The sequence below is a fragment of the Lonchura striata genome, chromosome 10, assembly GCF_046129695.1.
Source record: "Lonchura striata isolate bLonStr1 chromosome 10, bLonStr1.mat, whole genome shotgun sequence".
In the NCBI taxonomy this organism is placed as follows: domain Eukaryota; kingdom Metazoa; phylum Chordata; class Aves; order Passeriformes; family Estrildidae; genus Lonchura; species Lonchura striata.
In genome coordinates this window covers 6,917,244-6,940,695 of record NC_134612.1, presented here as the reverse complement: position 1 = coordinate 6,940,695, position 23,452 = coordinate 6,917,244, and the positions used below count along the sequence as shown (strand labels likewise).

Sequence of the window (23,452 nt, the reverse complement as noted above, 5' to 3'; positions counted from 1 at the left end):
TAAATTGTTAATACTAACAATTGTTAAATTAGTGGCTTCTGCAGGTGAATGTAAAATATCTGTGCAAAAATTAAAATTCAATAAATAGGCATTCAATAAATATTCAAGCATATCTGTCCTTTGTCAACTCTTCTGATTATCTATTTAATGTATGTCCATTAAAAATGTAGGAGATTAGGTTTTAGTGTGACTCCAGTAATCTTTCTTGTGTTTTTAGAGTGCTGTTTGGTGTAAATGAGAAATTTCTTGTATTGAGCTGTCAAAACATCTCAGTTCAATAAGCAGATTTGCATGGGAGTTGGTCACTTGTCATATCATCTTTCCTCTAGTTTGCCTGCTCAATCTGTACATATGTTGCCTCTGCTAATTTTGATTACAAAGAAGTTAAATGGTTATGTAGAGAATTTTTCTTTATCTTGCTTGTTTTTTTCATTTGAGAATACAAAAACGTCCCTGCCTTTCACAGCTTGTCTGTGTAGTCTTTTCCATCATGTTATGTTGAATTTTTGTGGCAGAAAAATGATTAACAAGGACTGATACATTCACCCATTCACTTTCTGTTTCTAACCCTTTTAAAATGTGTTGCTGCTTCTAGAGGGAGGATTTTGTATCAGATAGTACCTTAGGTGAAAAGGTAAGTGTTAAAATACTACTTCTTCTGTGGAAAAACAGCAAAAATGCTATTTGCAGTCCTTTAAAATAAAACAGGTATGTCTGTTGGTAGTAGGTGTTTATTTTCATGGGATTTACAATCTGTAAAGCAGGTGGTGTTTACCTTCTTATTTCTAAGTCAGGAGCAAAATTTCAGACTTTTCATTATTAGGGAACTTTTTGAAATTAGCTTGTAATGATAAAGGCCTTTTTTCAATTAAATGCCACTGGACTGGGGGTGGAGGTTGTGTCCACACTACTGAACTTTCTGTCTCCATTGTTTGTGCTTTGGTCTGCAGCATTGTGGATTCAGACACTCTGCTCCCTTGCAGAAGTGTTACTGTTCAATGTTCAGAGTTTCCTGGGGAATTTTGTAAGCTCTCTTCCATTGCTTTCTTCTTTGTAGGAACATATTTTTGCCTTTCCCCCTTTTTTCTCTTCTTCTCTTGAATGTTTATGTAAAGCACAGCATTGAGTGTTGATCTCTCTGAGCTGGTTGCAAGCAAACTGAAATGTCTAATCAAGCAATATGTATGTGAAGTCCCAGAAGGATTATAACTGTGTCAGTGTGATGCTGCATCAGGGCTAATTAGCTCTGCCTCTCAGACTGAGTAATTAGCTCAGGTATCTTGCTCTGCTGCTATGACAACCAGGCTGTTTCCATTTCTGGAGCTCCCTAGATTTAGAGCTGACTTGGGTATCTGCATGGCTGTCAGCTCGTGCCTTCTGTTATTGACAGAAAACAAACAGAAAGCTCCTCGAGCACTCTGACCTTTCTACATTTTCAAGGCAGAGAGCCATGCTTGTGGAATAAATATTTTTTTTTCCTAACCAGAAGCAATTAGTGATTGAAACAGCCTCTTGAGCTGTGAAGGAAAACCAGCCACTGAGTCCATAGGAGAAAAGAAGCTTTCTTTTGCACGGGAAAAGGGTCTTGTATAATTGAAGAGGAAACTACTTGACTGCTTTCAAGTGCACAGTGAAATTATTCCCATTCCTTCTCTCCTTTCCATCTCCATCATTAGCCTTTCTTCTCACCTGTTTTCTCCTGGGTAAGCCAGAAACCTGTACATTTTTAAGCAGGTTTTCAGAAGTGGTCGTTGATGAGTAAATATTCCAGCTGTCACCTGTTGGCCTGGATTGCTGGTGCTGTTAAAGGCTTGGTTTTTCTCAGTTGTGGGTAAGCAGAGGTGTGACTCTTTCCCCAGGGCTTAAAGCCAGACTCCTTTGTGGAACTTTTCCTGTGAATCAAACACTTGGGGTTCCACACTGTCTTCCAACTTCATCCTTGAGTGCCTGGTTGTTATTCACCTATTCTAGATCCTCTGCCAAATTCTAATTGAATGGCACAAACTGTGCCAATAAGTGCGGGAGTTCTGAGTTAGCTTGCTAATTTTGGTTTTTATTAATGTTCTATGAACTTAATTAAGGACAAACTAATAGATTTTTGCTTTGCCAAAGGAAATGGAAGGCTAGAACCAGGAAAAAGCAACATAGAGTGGCTGTTGTATGGCCTGGCAAAAGCAGTGAACAAGCAAGCTCTTACTTTGCTGTTGGAAAGAATTCCAAAAGCAAATTAGCCAGGAAATAGTGTTATTTACTCTCATTGATAATATTTTAATAAGGGGTCTAATATGGTAATTGGAGAAATGGTCTAAAAAATTTAGTTGTCCATGGTTTTGTTTTGTGATTGATGGAATTGTTGTTCTGTACAGGTGAATGTTAGGGACCACAAAGAAGACTTTGGTAAATCTAATTCCCTGCATATGGGCCTTTTGCAGGGAGCTGCAGAGTGAGAAATGTTGTTGACTTTGGCATGTGTTAAAAAGCTTTACCTCTTGAGTCATTCAGTTATTGCTAAGAAGTTGGTATCATAAATATTTTGTATTGTGGCCAAATTAGAAAATACTGCGATTCATTGCATTGGAGCTTATTTTTCTATTAAGTGTATAAAGCCTGCTTTCTCACAGTTTCTTCAATGAAATCCCTTTTCAGTGTGTGAATATAGGGGAGAATGTTGCAAAGTAAGAACTAATATACATTTTGAAAAATGGTTACTTGTGTAGAATTTAAGTCATAGCAATGGCAAGGATTTCTAAAATATTTTGTATGCATAGTGTAAAGAAACAAATGCACCCCAGTAACTATAAAGCAATTAAAAATATGGTATTAACCACATTAAAAAATGGCAAGATTAGACTGTAGGATGGAAATGGCTTGATCTTAATTTCATGTGTGGGGTAGATAAACAAGAGTCGAACTTTGTATTTCTTGGTTCTGAGCCTTGAGGTAATTTTTACAGTGTGTTTATCTTGAAGTGAAAGCTTACAAAATTAAACTAAAAATAAGATGCAAATGGCTTGGGTGGAAGGTAAATCAGATTACCAGGCATACATTAAATGTTTCATTAGTTCTTTAAATGGTTATAGGTAGGGTTAAAAAGTTCATATAGACTCTTGTACTTGTCATCTCATGTACTCTTTCTTCCTTACTACTTCTTTTTCCTCTTCTTTAGCTATTTAAAGATTCTCTGGCTATAAGGAAAGGAATTATAATTTCTTTGAAAATTCTTTTAAACTTTACTTGCTACTGTCTGGGGATGAGAAGGGTTGAAAAAATTTTTTTAAAACTCCATCTGAAAGTGTAAAAAGATGTTGAAGTAGTGCAATACACTTTATATCTACTTGTGAACTAATAGCATCTCTTTCCCAAAAGATGCATCCTGCTACTTTCAAAAACAAGTGGGAAAAAGCCATAGGAATTTACTTTCTGTGCAGGAGACATGAAGAAAGGGCACACTGGTTTGTGGTTTGAAAATCTGAATGAAATACCTGCTGTGCTGTGTTCTGACTGCAGTCCAAGCTTTCCCTCTATGAATTGGTAGCAGGAGCAATAGTAATTTAAACCAAACCTATCTTTCTTTATTTTTTGCTACCTGAATATATCAAAATATTTGCATTGCATGTACAACAGCAGACCAAAAAGGATCAGGCTTTAAATCAGCTAATAACTAATCTATGAGTATGAATTAATACAAACTTCTAAATAAATTAAAATAAATGTATTGAATTAATTGACAGAACCTGTGGTACTAGAATATTTTAGAGTGAATCTATAATGTAAGGAAAGACAAATTAGCTATGAAAAGAATTCTGCACTGTATAGTTCTGTATAATAAGTTCAAATCTCTGCTGAAAATGAAACCACTCCTTGTAAGCTTGGAACAAAGTCTGCCCCTCTGCACTACTAAGTAAACTCAGAGCTTGTAAAATTAATTTTGGCACTGCTCACTGGAGAAAAATTATGCAAGGAGTTAAAATACTATTGCCTGTTTTCTACTATATTAATTTAATTACATCCATATTGATCTGGAAAACACTGCTACTCACATGACTATAGAGGTGAAATTTGAGTCTCTCAGGCCATGCTTTTTTAATGCTGCAGCTTTTCAAGAGAAGAGCAGTAAATATCTCTTGGTGTTAATAATTCCAGATAGTTGCTGCCTTACTAGCCAGCTCTGTGCCATTTCCTCTTTATTTATGTTTTTTTTTCTGTATTACACAAATTTATTACAAGAGGAACACCTTTTGTACTAAGCAGAGGAGTAAAAGCCTTAGTTTGATTTATTTCTGCAGTATTATTCTCAGACTTGTGAACAAATTATGTCAGTGTATGAGTTTGCTAGCTGTGTGTGAGATACATTGCTGGATTTACTGTAGATGACAGGTGCTTCCTGAGAAGACAAGAACTAATAAAAAGCAGCCAAATACGACTAGAACTTAGATCCTTTCTGACTTGTTTTCAGATTGGGAAAGTACTCATGTCTCTGGCCTTTCCAAACATGCAAATTCTACTGAAGGTTTAGTCAGACCTCTTGCAGACCAAGGGTAGGAATTAAATTGCAAAAAAGATAGTTCTCTCAGCAAACACTGTAATTACAGTTCTCTCTGCATTAGTGAAGCCACAGACTTATTTGATTAAATGCAGGGCTGATACACTGCAGTAATTATTTCTGAAGAGAAGAAGATGAGGATGATAAGAAAGGGTCTGTATCCTAATGAAAAAGTGGTATTCTCTGGCACAAAGAAAGTGGTTAAACCAAATCAAATATTCTGTTAATCTGCAGGCATTCAGGAATACCTAGGTATAGGAAAAAAAAGCCTGGGTTTCAAAGAAGAGACATCCTAAATTGGAAAAGGTGGACTTTGCAGCAGATCCAGTCCTGCTCACATTCCACCATTTCCTACTTCTTCCCCTAATTATATCAGTCTGATCAGATTGCCTCTGTTGTCTTTAACCTGAACAGTGACCAGCTGAACCTTGAAATTGTTCATGTCATTGTAACTGGAAGCTACAGCATTTTCTGGCACTGCTGGGGTCAAAGTCATTACAAGCAGAATGGTGTAAATAGCCTTTACCTTGTCTTTTTCCTATTTGCATGGAGCAGGAAGTGTGGTGGAATGTTTTTGAATGCCTGGAAGGGTAGGAAAGGGTGTTGTACAAAAGTGCTCCCAGGCACTGCATGAGCAGCCAGGAGTTCCCTGGCCAGCAGCCTCTGTCCCCTTGTTTAAGGACTGACAAACACAGCAGAGCTGAGCCCAGTTCTTGGGTGACTGTCACCAGCTCAGACACTGGTATAGAGCTTTGCATTTCTTTCTGGTTATGCAAATAGCCTAAATTTCAGTTTTGAATTACTGCTGTTGGCCCTCTACCTGTAGCCCTGGCCCTGGGTGTGAGGGGATGAAACTCAAAGCACCTCAGGCTGATGAGAGCTCGTTCTCTCAGGAGCAGTCCTGGCCTTTAACAGGCACCATCTTTTGTGGGAATTGGCTTCTACAAAGTCATTACATCATTTTCTGGAAAACCTTTAATGTAGTTTGTCAGATTTACTATGATCTCTACTTTTTATTTTGTTTATTTCATCATTATTGAAATAAATGTTCTGGGATAACCTAAAAGTTCTTGTGACTTAGGAAAAAGGGCCTAGAAATACTTTCAGCAGCTTATGGGAGTGAAAACAAACTATATGTGTATTTAGTCACACGGACGTAGATGTAGTGGAATTTCAGTTTGTGGTGACAAATAATGGCAGTTTTCTGTACTGTTGGTTCAAACCTTCTTTCCCCCCCACTTTGATTTTCAGCTTATGTTCTTCGAGTCACTTTAATTAGCCATTCAAAATGACTTTTTTTTTCATTTATGAAGAGGCAGATGTATTTCAAGAAGACGACATTGCTAACCTTAAAAAAAGTATTGCTGTTATTCCTGTGATCTCACAACCTACCTTGTAAGCTACTTTTTTTTATGGCGGAGAAGACTGAAAAATACAAAATTTAAGACATCAAGTGAGTCTCTTTCCACAGATCTCCACTGGGCTTAACAACAGTTTTTCTTTTCAAAGTTTGGAACCAAAAGAAATAGAGAATGTCACCAACTAGAGCCTATGTGTTTCCCATGGAAGTCCTGCTGTAGGCAGTGGCTGTGTGTATCACAGTATATTTTTAGGGAGCTCCTTTGGTTCCAAGGATATTGCTCACATGACATGTTTGAAGGGATGTCAACTGGCTTCCTCAAAGTACTCCTTTCAGATTTGTTTGACAGCCTAAAAAGGCATGGAATCCCACACCCTTGTGACTGCAACTGTAAATTGGCCTCCGATCTTGGGATCGGTGTCACTTTTGGAGTCTGAAACTGTTGCTGAATGGCAACAGTCAAGTTGCTCAGTGACCTTTCTGCTCTTAAGTCTATGTCTTGTAACAATTTTATCTCTTAGTTTTACTTACTGTTTAGAACTAACTGTAGACTCTAACTTCTTGATCCCTATCATTAGGACATATAGTGGATATCATTAAAATTCTGTCCTTAGAGCTTTTGAAGACAATTTACTTCTGATCTGCAGCAAGGGGATTATTCTAAAGCTGTGGCCTAACTAAGCAAAAATATTAAGTGATTTTTGCAGTTCATGGAATTGTAAAATGGATTGGGTGGGAAGGGACTTTAAAGTTCATCTTATGCCACCCCTGCATGGTCAGGGACACGTTCCATTATCCCAGGTTGCTCCAAGCCCCATCCATCCTGGCCTTGGACACTTACAGGGGCAGCCCCAGCTTCTCTGGGCAACATCTGCCAGGGCCTCAGCACCCTCACAGGGAAGAATTCCTTCCCAGTATCCCATCTAACCCTGCCCTCTGGCAGTAGGAAGCCATTTCCTGTATCCTGTCCCTCCATCCCTTGTCCAAAGTTCCTCTCCAGCTCTCTTGGAGTCCCTTTAGGCACTGGCAGGGGCTCTGAGCTCTCCCTGGATCCTTCCCTTCTCCAGGTGAGCACCCCCAGCTCTCCCAGCCTGGCTCCAGAGCAGAGGGGCTCCAGCCCTCGGAGCATCTCCATGGCCTCTTTTGGACTTGCTCCAGCAGCTCCGTGCCTGTCTTGTGTTGGGAGCCCCAGGGCTGGAGGCAGCTCTGCAGTGGTGGTGTCACCTGAGCAGAGGGGGAGAATTCCCTGCCCTGCCCTGCTGCCCATGATGTGGGATGAGCCCAGGATGGGGCTCCGTGGGCTGTGAGCACAGAGTGCTGGGTCACAGCCAGTTTTTCATCCACCTGTTCCGATTAGAGTTACACACACTGATGTATTTGCGTTTGAAGAGAAAAGGGAATATATTAAACTGTTATGCCTGTCTGGACATCATCATTTCACCCTGGCATGGCACCATCAATAGAATCTCAGCAGACCACATTCTTTTCAGATTCAGAGGAAAGGAATCAATTAGTTTTTATATCTTGTTTTATAATTTGGTGAAGTGGACAAGTGGCCAGTGACAGAGTATCTTTTTGCTCCGAATAGTGAGAAGGTTGAGTTAGAGTTGGTAGCACTGTAATTTTCCAACCATTGCAACAGGTTGAATTGTCTTTTCAATCAATCACCAGGGAATTTGCTTCCAGAAGATGTGAACCTTTCCATTAATATAGAGAAGAAAATATATGGCAGTCAAGTCCTGGTACCAATTGTGGGTATTTCAATACCAGGTTGAATCTTAAGTACTGGTAAACAAAGGAAGGAGCTTCAACTGCCGTGAATTTTTTATCTGACTTAAAAAGGATTTAATCTTAGTGATAATGGTGCAGAAAGCCAGACTGAGTTACTCTTTGTTCTCAAAATATGTTAATTAATGTATTTTTTTTTCCTGTTGCACTTTTTTCCCCCCGTTTTTCCTCTGAAGACTCCAGGCTTGTAGGGGTGAAACCAAACAGTGAAGGTTTGTTATTGATGCAGAGATGCAGAAATTTGTCTTACTGGTGTCATATGCTTATCTAAAAGAATAAGAATTTTAATTAATAATAAAGAAACAGCTTATTCTGATGTTTCACTGTTGAGTGTATTTGTTGTAAACTTCTAACTAAACTCATGGATTAGATTTTAATTGTTGATGTTTATGTTTGGAGTTGCTTACCCTTCTGTCAAACAGATACCTCTCTTTTTTTTCTCCTTTTTCTGCTATGTGAGTACACTTGAGCTGTAAAGATTTTTGAATATTTTCTTTGTCCTATGTTCAGCTCCACTTGTAGCACTTAAAGGAGAAAGTGGCAAACAGGAAAGGTTCCAGCCCAGACCCATTAATAGAAGCATTTGCAAACCATTTTGTGTAATAGCAGTGATGGATATTCCCACTCTTACATTTTAATATTCAGCCTTTTTTTCCCTCTGGTTTCCATAGTAGCCTGTAACAGCAGGATTATTCTTCAATTATGTGCTGTGTGTAAAAATCACTTTATAGGGCTCTGAGCTGGCCACTTCCTTGGGAAGAACAGGCTGCCTTTGGGGAAGGGAGCAGTCCTCAGCCTGGGAAGTGCTCATTTCTGCCTGCGCTGAGCAAAACTTGCAGTTCCTTCTGTATGGAAACAGGGAGAGACATCATACTGTGATGAAAAATGCATTTAACCCTTAGGGAGTTGGAGATTTTGATCTCATGCAAACAGTTTAGGGTGGCAGGGATTGTGAAAATGGGCAGTCCTCCCTGCATTTCTTTCTTACTCTTGTCAGCCTTGTAGTAACAGCAACCCAGTATTAAATGTCACAGAATCCCAGCATGGTTTGGGTTGGAAGGGACCTTAAAGCTTCTATTGTTCCACCCTGACATGGGCACCTTCCCCTATCCCAGGTTGCTCCAAGACCTGTCCAACCTGGCCTTGGACACCTCCAGGGATAGATCAGCCACAGCTTCTCTGGGCAGCCTGTGCCAGGGTCTCGCCACTCTCACAGGGAGGAATTCCTTGCCAATATCCCATATAGCCCTGCTCTGGCAGTGGGAAGCCATTCCTCATTGTCCTGTCACTCCAAGCTTTGTCCAAAGTCCCTCTCCAGCTCTCTTAAGGTGCTACAAGGTCTCCCTAGAGACCTATAAAAATTAATTACATGTATGAAGTCTCATTTGTACAGAAAATGCAAGGAGGAGAAGGGGAAACTGAAACACTTGTAACAGTGGAATGAAGGAAAGGTAAACCTGTGCCTTTAAATGCAGCAAATTATAACGGGAAAGGAAGAAATTATGGATTCTGAAAACTGCAAGAAAGGAATGTGCTCTTTTTAGGATACATCTCTACAGAGGAGCTTAGGAAGCAGGAGAAAAAAGAGGGAGGTAGGCATACATCCTAGTGGTTTTGCTTTGCTTCAACAGCCAAAATAGCAGTTTTCTTATTTTACCTGATGAACACACTGCTTTAAGGTACTGCAGAATGATGGAGCCAGAATATACCACTGAACAGGGCCAGAATTTACAGTCTAATTCAATTTTTGAGTAGTCTCTTCAAGCAGGTGATCCATACTGTAACACCCCATGGTGTTTATATTGTGAGCTTCAAGGACAGTTTAATGGGGGAAGGACAAGAAAGCAATTAATGGTAAGAGTCTGTGTTGACAAGAAAGAGAATGGAGTTTTGCCCAAAAAACAGGTACTCTATAGAAAACTCAGCATTCTGGTTAAACTTAAAAATGTGACTGTTACAGGAAGGCACCCTGATATTGAGACTTGCAGACATCTTAAACTTAGAGTGGGGGAGAGGGAGACTGAAATGTCCTAAAAGGAAAATTTGCTGAAAGCTTGTGAGGGTTAAATACTGTTTGTTACCAAATACTGAGAAAATGAAATGCCCTTTACAAAATAAAACACTTGATAAAGGTTCTGTTAAGATATTTTGTTTTACAGTATCACTCTGTATTTTCCCACTTTAAAGATTTTTTTCCAGCAAGCTGTAAGACACAGCCAGATGAGTTACAGGGTTGGTTAACCTGGTCTGGTGAAAGGTGTTTCTGCCCATGGCAGGCACTTGGAACAAGATGAGCTTTAAGATCCCTTCAACCCAAACCATTCTGTGAGTCACCTGGCTGCTTTATTCTGTGTCTTGCATTTGTGTATCTACCAGGAATTACATGGTCTGTTTACACAGCCATTTTTAATTTGCACAAAATATACCATTTCAACTATTTCTGGTAGTTAAATTTGTAAGGTAGAGGATCCAAAGCAATGTAAGATGAGTCATAACTAAGAATTTAAGAATTTTTTATGATTAAATATGCTTTACTTGCAGTGCTCCTCTGTGTTTTTCTTCTTTCTTTTTTACTTGGCAGCACTTGATTAACTTTCCCCCTTGAGTCCACTATCTTTATGTTAATTAATATACTCAGACTTTTCATTCCCTCTTGTATTTCATCTGCCATTTATTACTATTTGTCTTTCAGCACTCTTTTCAGGGCCTGCTACTTTATTACTTATGCAAAGTTTTGGGTTTCCAGTATTAATAAGTTTATACAGGTGAATCTTTTTTATATTTTGCTCTCAAATACTCCTTAGTGAATCTTAGACACAGGCTGTTGAAACACATCGTGGGTTGAGCTTTCCTAGTTTTCTGCTCCTCTTTCCACATTCCCATTTATATTTGTCCTGTCAACACTTGCTGTGATCTGTGTGTGTTCCAGCAGTTTATCTTTTCTCAATTCTGAGGTGACAGTTCCCTCTTGCATTGTATTTTTAGAAGCATATCCAGTCTTTATGGATTTTGGCTCTAATATAAGCTCTCATTCTCTTACCCATGCCAAAACACATTGAGCAACTATTCATTGTGTTGTTTTAACTTCTTTTTTGATATGATGCTTCCTCTTATTTTTCTACAGTAGCCAAGTTCCAAACAAAAAATTTAAATTTTATGTTTTCCTTAAGGGCATTTTATCAACAGGGTTTCTTCTGGTTATCTTTGTAAATCCCTTTTAAATAAAGATCCTTTCTCTGCTCTGGAAATAGCCAATCCAGGAACAGAGTCATTGATATCAAAAGCTTTTGAGGCAGCAGATAGAAAATCTGTGCCACTCCTAGAGGGGAGGTTTTTCAGATAGTATGGTACATGTCTAAACCATTGCTGTTACTAATTTCTTACTCCTCCTCAAATTGCTTAAAAACTAAGCTCAGAGTACTCAGACTTCTTAAAGTACATGGAATGGAAGCTTGAAGTCCCTGTTTTTTTTCTGATAGATAAATATTTGCAATAAGGAAAATGCAGAAATGGAGCCTAGGCTCTCTTCCTTATGTTCTCTGGTAGGGAAGGGCCTTTTCCTTCTTTGCCTTTTGTCCTTATGTTTAGGGTTTTATATACCCATGGAATGGTGTCACACTCAGAGTACCTGGAGTTACAATTGTTTATATGCTGCTCTTGTGTACATTAATCCATGAGACTGCTGAGGGGATACCTGGAAAATGGGGAATACGCAGTTATGGACCATCTTGGAGATAGTTTGAATTGTCCAGACTCCTACAGGAATCTCGGCAATAAATGCAAAAGCAGGTTGCAGCATCCTTATCAATCCTCTTGTAAGAGCCCCCCACTTCTCATAGTTTTTCCTGGATTCATTGGCTACAGCAGAGCTGCACACTCAGAGGGGCAACAATGTCACCTCCACAGCTTCTGTTCCCTCCCCAGATTGCAATGTCACTTCCACAGCTTCTGTTCCCAGATCATTCTGGTGTCTGTGCTAACGAAGCCACACCAATAGCCAATAGTCTTGGGAGGTTGGTGACTCACCAAGGCTGACACACACAGAGACTAAGTCAAGGTTACACACAGCATCTCAAGTTTAGCACTTCTTAATTTCTGCTTTAATTTCTAAGCACAAAGGGGTTTTTCTTGCATGTCATTTCTCAATTTCTTTGTGTTTCCTTATAGAAAAATGTTCTATACATGTGCTCAGATAGCCCATTCCAAAGCCCCTTTTTACCTTCTGACTAACAGCTAAGAGGAAATGGTCTGTTTGTCCTAGAAAACAGGAAGAAATAATTATGTGAAAAAGGAGAACTCCTCTCATCTTGCATACTTTTAAATGAGGAGAGAGAAAGGTAAAGGCATTGCTTTGTGCCAGCTCAGCTAATTTTTTCATTGTGTTTTCACAGGTCATCGTCAGTAAATTCTTTGGTCTTTAATATACTCTAAATAAGTGATTTCATGAGAAGCAGAAGTAATGAAGAGGGATTTCTAATGTATCTGTGTTCAGCTTCCTGAATTACACAAAAGCAGGTGAATGTACTCATGAAGTGCAGGTTATGTGGAGCTGTATGAGAGACAATATTCTGGGTGCTGTGTAACTCCAGAAAAGATTGGGACACACACTGCTGGGCAGGAGGTGGTTGTGCTGCAGCTGAAGCTGTTCTTGAAGAAGCAGCAGCATTCCCAGTGTGGGTCCCTGTCTCCATCTCAGTGAGAGGCTGAGATTACCAGAGATTGGGGTCATGGTTCACACTATTCCCCAATGACCTCATTGGTTTGCATTCAATGACCTGCTTTTGTAAAATTCTTTGAGAGACTATATATCCATGACGAGTCAGGTTTGGTTAAACAATTTATTAAGCAGCACACTTACAGACAGAAGTGCACTGAAGTCACATTTCCTTCTTTCAGGTTAACAAAAAAAGCATAGAAATGTTTCAGGTAGAAGGTGGCTTTCACGTAAAGAGGGAAATCAAATGTTTTAGATATAAGTTGTTTCCATGATGTTTCTGTGTCTCCACTCCCACTTTTTGAAGGACACCAGCTTTCCTCAAATTGACAGATAAAGTTCTTTACCTTTCTGCAGCAGCTCTGCAGTGTTTACAGAGCCTCTGTTTTACTGTTGTTTAATGTGTTGGCTTTTTTTCCCATCACTTAAAGGCTATGGGAGGATCCCAGTCAGCCCTGGCCTTGTGGCTCTCTGGATGGTGCTGTTGAACACTGAAAAGTAAAGATTGGCTCTGGGAAACCTGGAGCTCAGCAGTCCCTTTGGTGTGGCATTGCTAATAAGCTTTGGCACTGTATAGATACCAAATGCAAACACCCCTGTAGTCCTGATCCTTCCCTTCCACGTGCTGGAGCAGCAAACAGTTACAGGAAAATGCAGAGGCCCTGAACTGAGGGTATTCTTCAGAGCTGTGTCTGGGAAGCTCTCATGTAAGTAACAGCAACTTCCTTGAGGAAAATGAAGAAAGGGCTGTTCTTTCAAGGGAGGGGAGGCAAATGAGCAAGGAACAGAGTATAATGGTGCATCAGCAGCTGCAAGGGACTTGTGTTTGGCTTGCTGAGCTCTGTCAGATCTTTGGCAACTCCCAGGTGTGGCACAAAAAGTCTGACCTCTTGTTTCTCTCTTCTTTCCCCCCTCTTAGTTTTCTTATTAGATACCATGTTTTGTGGACTCTAGAGCCTGTCACATCAGTGGAAAATCTCTAGATAATTACGTCTCTTTTTGTATTTTTTTAGGACTGGCCTTTCATCTTCCCTACTTTACTACTTCTGAGAAACACTGAAAAATACAAGTAGAAATGAGAGTTAACAGATGGTTGAGGAAAGGATCAAAACTCCATCAGGGAAAGCAGAAGGACTGAGGGAAAGAGGATAGACCATGACTATTTAATCCTCCTGTCATTGTCTTTTGCCTCCTGACTTTCTGGAAAGTGGAGGCACCATGTTTTATGGCATTTTGTTTATGGAGCTGGAGAGATGTTGATGCTGAGTAACAAGAGGTTTCTCTGATAAAGAAAATACATGTGAAGGCATGTTGCAATGCTGTCAGCATGTGTGTGGGTTACTGCTGAGCTCTGGAACCCTGCAGATGGGACAGGCATATCCATAAAAAGTAGAAGGAAGGGTGGACAGTAAAGTAAATGTCCTTGGTTTCTGTGAAAGTGAGCTTGAAGTTCTTTGAAGCATGAAATGTGGGTAAGTGTTACGTCGTTAAGAGAGTCAGCCTGGATTTCTAGGAGGCCTTCTGGGGTGTCCTTAACTTTATTGAGTGAAGAGATACTTGGCAGCAGCATTGCTCAGCTTTAAAAAGGCCAAAGAAAAATCTTGCTGCTTCCTTCAATTATTGAAGGACTAGAGAGAAGGGGACTGCAGACTCTTCACACAGTTCTATGGTAGGTAACAAGTTGCAATGTGGGGAATTCTAGTTTGACAGAAGGGAAGAAATTTTTGCCATGAGGTGGTCTGACACCAGAGGCAGGAGGGCTCCCTTTGTGGGTGAACCCAGTATGGGTTCATTGTCCTAGGAAAGACTCTCCTGATCTAGCTGGGATCTCTGCTTTGGGAAGGGTTTGGATTAGTGACAGTTAGGAATCCTGCTACCTGAAATTATTCTACAATCCTAGACTTCTAAGGAAGGTAAGAAGCTGTTTGTCCTTCTGTGGACAGTGTTTGGTAAAAATAATAGGAACTAGAATAGGGATAAATAATACTGTGTTAAAATAGTAATTAGATACTTTCTGTTTTTAAAATTATTGATTAAACCTTTTAGCTATCCAGAAGAATGCATAATAAAGAACCTGTAGTATATGAAGCCTATTCCAGTATGGTAGAACAGAAATCCTTTATTTTTCCGTTGAGAAGTACTCAGTGTTTTAAAAACTGCTCTGGGGCTTACTGCATAAAGTACAGAAGTGGTAGAAAGCAATTGCTCTTCCTTGAAGTGAGTTTATAAGACAGACTGAATGTTTTCAAGGCCATTGTTTATTACATTATCCCATACCTGAGCTTGTGCTATAACAAGAGACACCTGGTGCCAAGCCTCGGCTCACTCAGCAGGTACTTACAGCCAGTGGAAAACCCGCCCAAGAGCCCAGGACTGGGGCTGTGCCCCAGGGACAAGGCACAGGTAGGATGCTTGTTGTTAGCAATGACAATACTGTTTTCTCTCCATTGGTGGCTGCAGAAATGCTTACTCAGCAGGAATGTGCTCAAGTTTGGGTTTCCAGGCTCTTGTCCTGTCACCCGACCCCACTGAGAAGTGTCTGGCGCTGCTGCCTTTGCCCTCTCAGATCAGGTGTTTGTGCACACACAGGTTCCTCTGTGAGGAGGGAAGAACTTGTGCTCACATTGGGCTCCTCATTTCAGAGGGAAGCTTTGGTGGGGGCCTGTTCACAGGGTAGGTGAGGTGGGAGAGCAGATGTGAAAACAGCCTGTGATAAAGGCACTCAGAAAGAGGAGATAGACATAAATGCACTTAGTGCAAATATTTACATTGTTGTATTTTACACTTGGAGCTCAGCCTCCACACTACCTGTGTTTATATTGCTGGATTTGAGTCACTTCTGACAGCAGACAGCCAAAGGCTGCTTCCACACATGCGCTGTTAAGTTGTAGTTACTCACATTCTGCTCTTGGAGCCTGCTGTCATTGGAATAATTTGAAAATACAACCTCTGTGCTTGCCAGTGCTCTGAGAGGCAAAGTTAATAATTAGAAATAAAGGGCAAATTTGTGTACAAATATTAAACAAGAAAAATCTCTCTCAAAGTTACATTGCATCTGCACCTTGAACATTGAATGTAGTTATGACCATCCCACTTCCTAAAGGATATACAGATTTAGAGAGAAAAACCCAAGAATGTGGAAAAGAATGGCAAATAGAAGAATAATAATTTCTCATGCATTGCAAAAAGATCCTGGTTTATCAAATTAAATGCTCAAGCAGCTGTTTTAGAAATAGAATGAGGTATCTTCTGAAGGATTGTGGGGCTGAACTGCAGATTGCATTGATGCAGAGCTCTGTGGAGATGCAAATTACAAATGAGTTAAGAGATGATGGATCCACTATCAGCTGTTAGATGCAGTAGTCACATTGTGCCTTAACACTCTAGAGCTCAGGAAAACTCTGAACTACTGCCAAATGTGAGATTTGTGTGATGCTGACTTGTGCTTACATTCTGCCTAACACCCAGTGCTGATTGCTGAGTACAGGAATCCCGAGGTTAATTTGTTTCATCACATCCATCAGGAAGGTTCTTAACAACTGCTTACAGCACATGTGCAGGAAGCACAGCATGAGCAGTGCTGACAGAAATGAACCTTGGAACCAGCCCTGGGGGAGCAGGTGGGAAGTTTCAGCAGAGCATTTGTTGGATGTATGCTTTTACCTCTCTTCTCAAGTGAGTGTCCTCTGTGGCCACAGACTCCTCATTCAGCCAGGGTCACCTGGGGCAGTGCAGGGCAGGACGTGGCTGCAGGGCCACTTCAGAGCTGAGGCTTCCATGAGCAAAAGCTGTAAGATATTGTCAGGAGCAAACTGCTGCCTTTGGGGCAGCACAGGCTCCTCAGCTTTTCATTCACATTCATGTCACTGCTGTTCAAAGTTACCTTATAAAGAGGTTGGTACCTTTTGAGAATTGCTACTTTGAGTCATCAAAGCATGAAAAGATCTCTCTTAGGAAATAATTCAGTGAAAATACTAGATTGCAAGTTTAGTGTCTTTGGTTAGTAATTATGTGGCTTCATGTAAATCATCTCTGTGAGGATGCAAAGCAGCTTACATTTGGCAAGTGCTATAGAGCCACTTCAAACTAGCCTTATCAACCTTAAATCCAGAACTTTACAGGGGTTTTCTTTATCAAAATTTTAAGACTTAAGCACATTAAGTGTACTGTTTCTGATGCACTAAATCATGTAGGCCTAGTTTTTTTTCAACCAGTAGTCTGGGGACTGAGTATGCTTTCTTGCTGAAGAACATTTTACCAATTTCTGCCTATGACATCCTTTGGCAGTGTTGGCTGGCAGCTGTCAGTCTAGCTGTTCTAAATAATTATGTTACCAGCAAACTATCTGCTCCATTATTATCCTTTCTTTCAAAGCATTTATATCTGCTATGGAACGTATTTATCAACATCTTTACATGGAAGGATCTATTGGTAGGTTCATTCTGTTCTGAAAACGGACTATTTCTGCTATATCTGTTTTCCTGGTTTTAATCTGAAAACTTTTCTTGCCTATAATTATTGCACATCAGCTCCTTTAAGAAAATGAAGGAGATCATTGTAGGATTTAAAAATGTCTCTGTGTTACATAAATGTATGATTTTTAGCTGGTTATTGATGCCTTATGGAGCTTCAGGGGGGTTGTGAAGCACTACTTGACAGAAATAACATCAACCCTTGAACAGACACACCAGATCTGTAGTACAACACCTCCCAGTCTGACACGGCAGTCACATTTAATGGTGTGTAGTTCTTTGGATCACTCCTGAATTCATTATTTTTTCCTTTTTTATTCTTCTGACATTCAACATAGTTTAAGCAAGTAACAAATTCTCACACATAATTGCAGTTTCAGAATTTTGTAGGATCTGTTTTCTTTAAAGTAGGGATGAAGTTTCTGTCTCTTTATACTATAAGAATATGTACTTTTTTCAGCAAGGGGAAACAATTGGATTCTCAGTGGCATACATTGTTCTCTTCTTTGTAAAAATCTCTGATTATCTTAAATGTATTTCTTCCCATACTTGTAATGAAGGAATCAGTGCCATCACTGTTATGTTCTGGATCAAATAACATTTTGGATTTTGAAAGAGATTAGCAGTTCAAATCATATGAAATGCTAGTTATGCATATAAAGTTATCAACTCCATCTTATTCAGAACGTTGAACTTCTAAGTGTAATACAGAATTGCTCTTAAAGTGGAACAAGTGTAATTGAATTTGAGTATACAAAAATAGCAAGGATTTGATATTATACAGTGACCCCTGTGTTAGTAAAAAACAATTAATAAATCCTCACAGATTTACTGATAACCTTTAATGATGCTCCTTATAGATACTGACAGTATTAACATTACTGATTGTTTTAAGCACAGACTGATGGAATTGTTTAGATTGGAAAAGCCCTGTGACACTACTGAGTTCAGCCCTTCCCCAGCACTGCCAAGGCCATCAATCTCCCATGTCCCCTAGTGCCACATCCACTTTTAAGTCCCTGTAGTGATAGGGGCTCCAGCACTGCCCTTGTCAGCCTGTGCCAGGGCTGGACAACCCTTCTGGTGAAGAAATTGTCCCTAATATCCAACCTAACCCTCCTCTGGCACAGCTTGAGGTCATTTCCTCTTGCCCTGGTGCTTGTTACTTGAGAGAAGTGTCTGACCCCAGCTGGTTACCACCTCCCTCGAGGCAGCGAGTCCAGAGGTGTTCCCTGCACCTTCTTACTGAGGGTGCCCTCCATCCCCATATCCAGATCATGGCTAATGACACCAAACAGGAGTGACCCCAGCACTGGGCCCTGGGGACAGCCCTTGTTACCAACCACCACCTGGGCTCCGTTCCCCCTGCTCCCTGGGCCCACCGTCCAGTAAAAACTCTGTCCATCCAAGCCATGAACAGCCAGTTTCCCTGGAGAAGGCTGTGGGAAATGATCAGAGGCTTTACTCAAGTTCATGTAGACCCCTCCACTTTCCTTCTCTCATCCCCTTAGCAGGTCGTAGAAGGAGATCAGGTTGGTCAAGCAGAGCCTGTCTTTCATAAACCCACACTGGCTAGGCCTGGTCCCTGAAGCTAAAATTTTATGAAAACTCTGAGATTATATTGAGCTTTCCATACTGGACAAGATGTTGTCTTTTAGGCTAAATATGATGTGAAAGGACAACAGAAAAAATTAAGATAATTTTTAAGTTACAGTAGGAACAAAGTTGTTTCCTTTGCTATATCTAATTTATATAAACCAGAATAGTAATGGATTTCTGGGCCTGGTGTAATGAAAGAAGTAAAATTGAACATACTTTAGTTGTGATCCCTTGGAATGTCCTGTTCTCTCCCAGTGGCAGTGTCTATTGGGTGTACATGCCATGGTGGGCACAGAGTGGGGTCTGTAGGTGGCAGACAGGGAGCAGAGAGCACTAAAGGGTCATAGGGACAGTGAAAAGACTCTAGCAACCAAAGTTTCCTCATTCCACAGTAATTTCCACAGATTTCCTTTCAGATTTTCCCAGCTTTAACAGCACCTTGCGGTAAAGGTGGCAATGCTAATGTAGTTCTCTGTAACGACTTTCCTGGTCTTCCTTCAATTCCAAAAAATTGCCTGGAAAGATTTGTAGCAAAATCAAGATCTGAAAATTCAGGAAAAGGAGTTTGCCATTAAGTCCTTGTCCTGTGTAATGTTTATATTTGTTCTGAAATCCATAATAGCTTTCTTGAAAATGTCTAGGTGACAGAAGGGGAGAGAATCCAGGAGTTTATGCTGTGCAATGGTCTAAAAATAATAATTTCATAGAATTTGGAAAATCAAATTACTGAAGGTAAAGATATAAGAATTGCAGGAGCATGATGATAAAAAGCAGACCAATTAATCACATATTTTAAAATGAAGAGTAACAAAATTCTCTTCTGATATATAGCAGAGTTGATAAGCAGAAGGTCAATCATAGAATTGGACTGCAGTAAGAGAGAACTTTTTATGGTTGTACTGTGTGTAAGGCCTTCACATTGCAAAGAGTTTTTACAGAATACATTCAAACATATTTTTGGTTTTGTTGTAGGAGGACAGGCTAAGGTGAACCATTAGAATTATTTTTAACAGTTATCTATGGTTCTGTTTGATAAGGTTTTAATTGCACAAGACTGTACTTATTTTTCCACTGGGATTCTTACTGATTCATTTAGTAAGAGTTCACTGGGAAAAGCTGCTATAAGGATGGATTGGCTGTGTGCCTTATAAGAAGTGTCTGTCTTTTGAATATTGCTTCACTGGCAGCTGAAGTTGGGCAGTGTAGAGTCCATGCAGCAGGAAGAATTGGGGAATAAATCAGTGAGTCTTCTATTCCTACATGTGTGGAAATTTGACCAAATACTTGGACTGACTTCTTTCTCAAGTCTCAACCTCTGGTCTCAGCAAAGAGTTTCATTTTTTTAGGGACAGAAATCCAATAGAAAGTCAGGAACCCTAGTGGGATTTAGGAGTCGCAGCATGTATTTGGATGTGCTTCAACTGCCCCACTACTGCTTCTGTTTAAATTAATGATTAACATCTATTGATTTCAATGAGGTAAGAGCTACTTCAGTGTTCTTACGTGATTGTGAGCAAGCCACAGAAAATGAACTTTTCTACTGGCCTGAATAATTTTCGGGTAGATTCAGGCAGCTGTCTTCTGGAAACAGTCAGTGGAAATGCTACAGCAGAGTATCCTGACCTAGGCTGAGCACTGAGAAATTGTGTGCTCCTGATGGCTTGACTTCAGTCTTTATCATCTATCACATGGAATTTGTCAGTACCACTTCTCAGATGATTGAAAACTGCACTTAAGGACATTATAGAAGTGGATTATTTCTTATGATCTAAATTATAAGTGGGACAAAAGGTATAGGAGTTGCTCATTGAATGATATCAAGGGAGATAAATACTGCCTATCCAGCAGTTCTATAATCACCACCCATCCTCACAAATATTTTATTAAACTTGCCCTCTCTTGGCAATTTCAATTAGGTTCTGGTGCTGTGGTCCCTGCTATTGACTTTGAGCTGATGCAAAAGAGCACACTGTGTTTTTTATGTACTTTCCTGGGCAAATCTCCTTGTGTCTTCTTCTCAGTGCTCCTATAAATCTTTCTCCTGTTTTTCCAGTTTGTGTGTTTGAGAGATCAGTCTAATCAGTTACCATGAATTTAAGGTACCACAATTAATCCTACTTTGACAGAGGATTGTGGGCTTATTTCATATCCATTCACATCAGTCTTGAGCTGCAATTTTCTCACTGCTTTTCTTTCAGCTTACTCAGTGTGGACAGGGGGTCTAAAAGAGAAGGGATGAAACTGTCTGTGCAGCTTTGGTGAATAAAGGTCCCCATGATGAAAACTGACCATATAGTATAGGTAGTATTTTCCATAGTATATAATTTATTACCATTAGCAGTGTACATTTCAGGAGTAAGTGACTGTGAATGGGCTCCTAGAGCTGATGTTTCTCTCATCTGACTTTTCTTTTCATGTAGAAATCCCAGAGCTGCCCAGTGCAGGAGGTGACTGAGTGTGACATTTGGTGTGAGCATTCCCTGATTGCCAGGAGTGGTCAACACCAGTACCTCCTGTTTGCAGCAGGAAAGGCAGTCATGGGACCACCCACATCCCAAGGGTAACCCTGTTTAACTCCTGCTGGCAAAGGCTGGTTGTTGCTCAGACTCGGGGGCTTTTCCATCCTATAAAGCTCTTGAAGATCTTTATTGTTGCTTTGCTTTTACAGGGCTTACTAATAAAACTGGTTATTCTTCTCGCTCTAAATACGTGTTTTCAAGCCACTGAGTCCACAGTGTGTTATATCTCCCAGAAATATTATATCTGGTTTTGTACACAGTTTAGGGTTTTTTAAGGTGTGTTCATCCAGTTTTGCATAGGCCTCTTTACTCTTTCACTTCTCATTGAAATTAAGTTTTGTGCTCTGTATGGGTTTTTTCTTTTCACTCTTAAAGGCTATGTTGTATTGGGTGCTGTGATTATTGACAAATTATGTTGATACCTGTTTTATCTGAAAGTTAAACTGGAATTTGGTCATTGCGGAAATAAATGCCAGCAAGAAGACTTTTTAAAACACAATGTGTGTGAATAGGTTTTAACTGAGAACTTAGTCTTGAAGGAAAATAGGCTTCTCAATTTTTAATGGATTAAGACAATTTCAATTCTTTTCACTGAATAAGAGTGAGAGCTTCATGGCAGAGGTAAAACTCAGCTTAGAAAAGGACATGAAGTGCCTTGAGTAAGGTAAAGACTTAAGGGATGCATGCCACTCCTCAATTGTACTTTATAGACAATCTATTACATTTTAAGGATTCACTTGAAAATGGGAAAATTTTGCTTTTCACTAATCATAAAAACTATGGGTTTGAATAACGTTGACTACTGCTGTGCTGAAATGTTGTGGTAACACCATGAAATCTGAGCAAAACCTTTGTAGCATACTTTTCAGTGTTAAATGAGTTTGCCAGAAAAACAAATGGAACTGTGCTGTGGTTGGGTGGGGGAGAGATGATGGAAGGAAAAGCAGTCAGGCCATAACCATTGCCTACTGCCAGATAAGCAGAAACACCCCTTGTGCTTTCTGTGACTTCTGTAACTTGAGTCCTGAAAAGCAGGGGGAAGAATGGGACAGGACCGTGGGTAAGTGCTGTTCTCCACTTCGGGTGCTTGCCAATGCTCCCTTGGCAGTGTGGAGCTCTTGCCCAGCCTGGGAGATGTCAAGAGTGTGTCTCCTGGTGTGCACACCCCTGCCTCCTGGTCCCAAAGAACTGTGCCACTGTTTGTTGGAAGGTGTTGGAGGATCTCCCCAGCCTCAGCTGTGGCACCTCTGCGTGGGGATCAGTGACACCCTCTGAGTGCCCAGGGAGGGATGGTGCTCTCTCGGTTCTGCTCATGCAAGGTAAACATGGCCATGACTGCAGAGAAACTGAGGCTATGGCAGGTTATTAGACTAAGCCATGAATAGATAAGAATAACATTACAATCGGGGCTATAAACCAGCAAAATAGCAAAGGTCAGTAAGTTCCTTTTTGACTGAGGGGTATGCTGCCAGTGGGAAGAGCAGCAGACACCAGAATGCTGTGGGGGAAAGGGTCATTCCTGCAGCAGAGGGGTTTTGCAATTGTAGCTGTCCACTGTTGTGAGACATACTGGGAAACTGCTTCATTTAGCTAAAACAAAACTTTCAGGATTGGGGGAAAGATTAAAATATATCTGCATGTACAGATGATTTCCAAGCTGAGAAAATATATTTTCAACTGTCACCTGGTGATATTCCCTTGGGTTCCTGGTTTTATGTTGATATATTGCATTAGTAATTGTTTGTTAATGATATGGAAATTACCATGCACAAATTTAAATTGCCATTATGAGAACTGAGGTTGACAGTATTACCCAGTACAAAATAGATAACGAGTATTATTTCAGGAAGAAGCAAAGGCAATTCAAGAAATCAGTATTTAATTTGCTTTGTACAACTGTATCCATACTAACATAGAGACTTGTTGTGCTCTGTGTTTGCGTGTTTTGAAATGCATATATTTCTAATGCTCTTTTTTAAGGAATAAAATACCAGAATGCAAACACTTGCATAATATTTAGTATATTTAAATTATCTTTATTTATCCTTTGTGGAGTGACTAATACTGTTAGCTGTTGAGATGCTTTTATTGTGGTCAGAATTTTCAAAGCCACGCAGTGGCTTATTAATCCAGTTGAAGTTTTTGCAAAACCTGAGAGACTTACTCTTTGTAATGTAAATGATGTTGGGATGGATTTTGTAGCTGTGCAGTTTGCTTCATTTTTCTGAATTTCCTCCATTAACAAAAGAAGATTATGAAGTGATGAAGAGAAGATTATGCAGGAGCAGCAAAAAAAAAAAAACAAAAAACAAAAAAAAAACCAAACAAACAAAAACAAACAAAAAAACCCAAAAAAACCCAACAAAAACGAAAAAAAACACACAAAAAAACCCCAAACTTTGTTGCCCTGGGTTGTATGGTTAGATATTTAGATAGTATCTAGTTGTGGAGGCAATA

The 23,452-nt window shown here is 40.0% G+C and overlaps 1 protein-coding gene across 6 annotated transcripts in view; it reads left to right on the top strand.

The window, feature by feature from the left end:
- STAG1 (STAG1 cohesin complex component) overlaps window positions 1-23,452 on the top strand; it is a 167,035-nt gene that overhangs the window by 70,456 nt on the left and 73,127 nt on the right. The window lies entirely within an intron of this gene.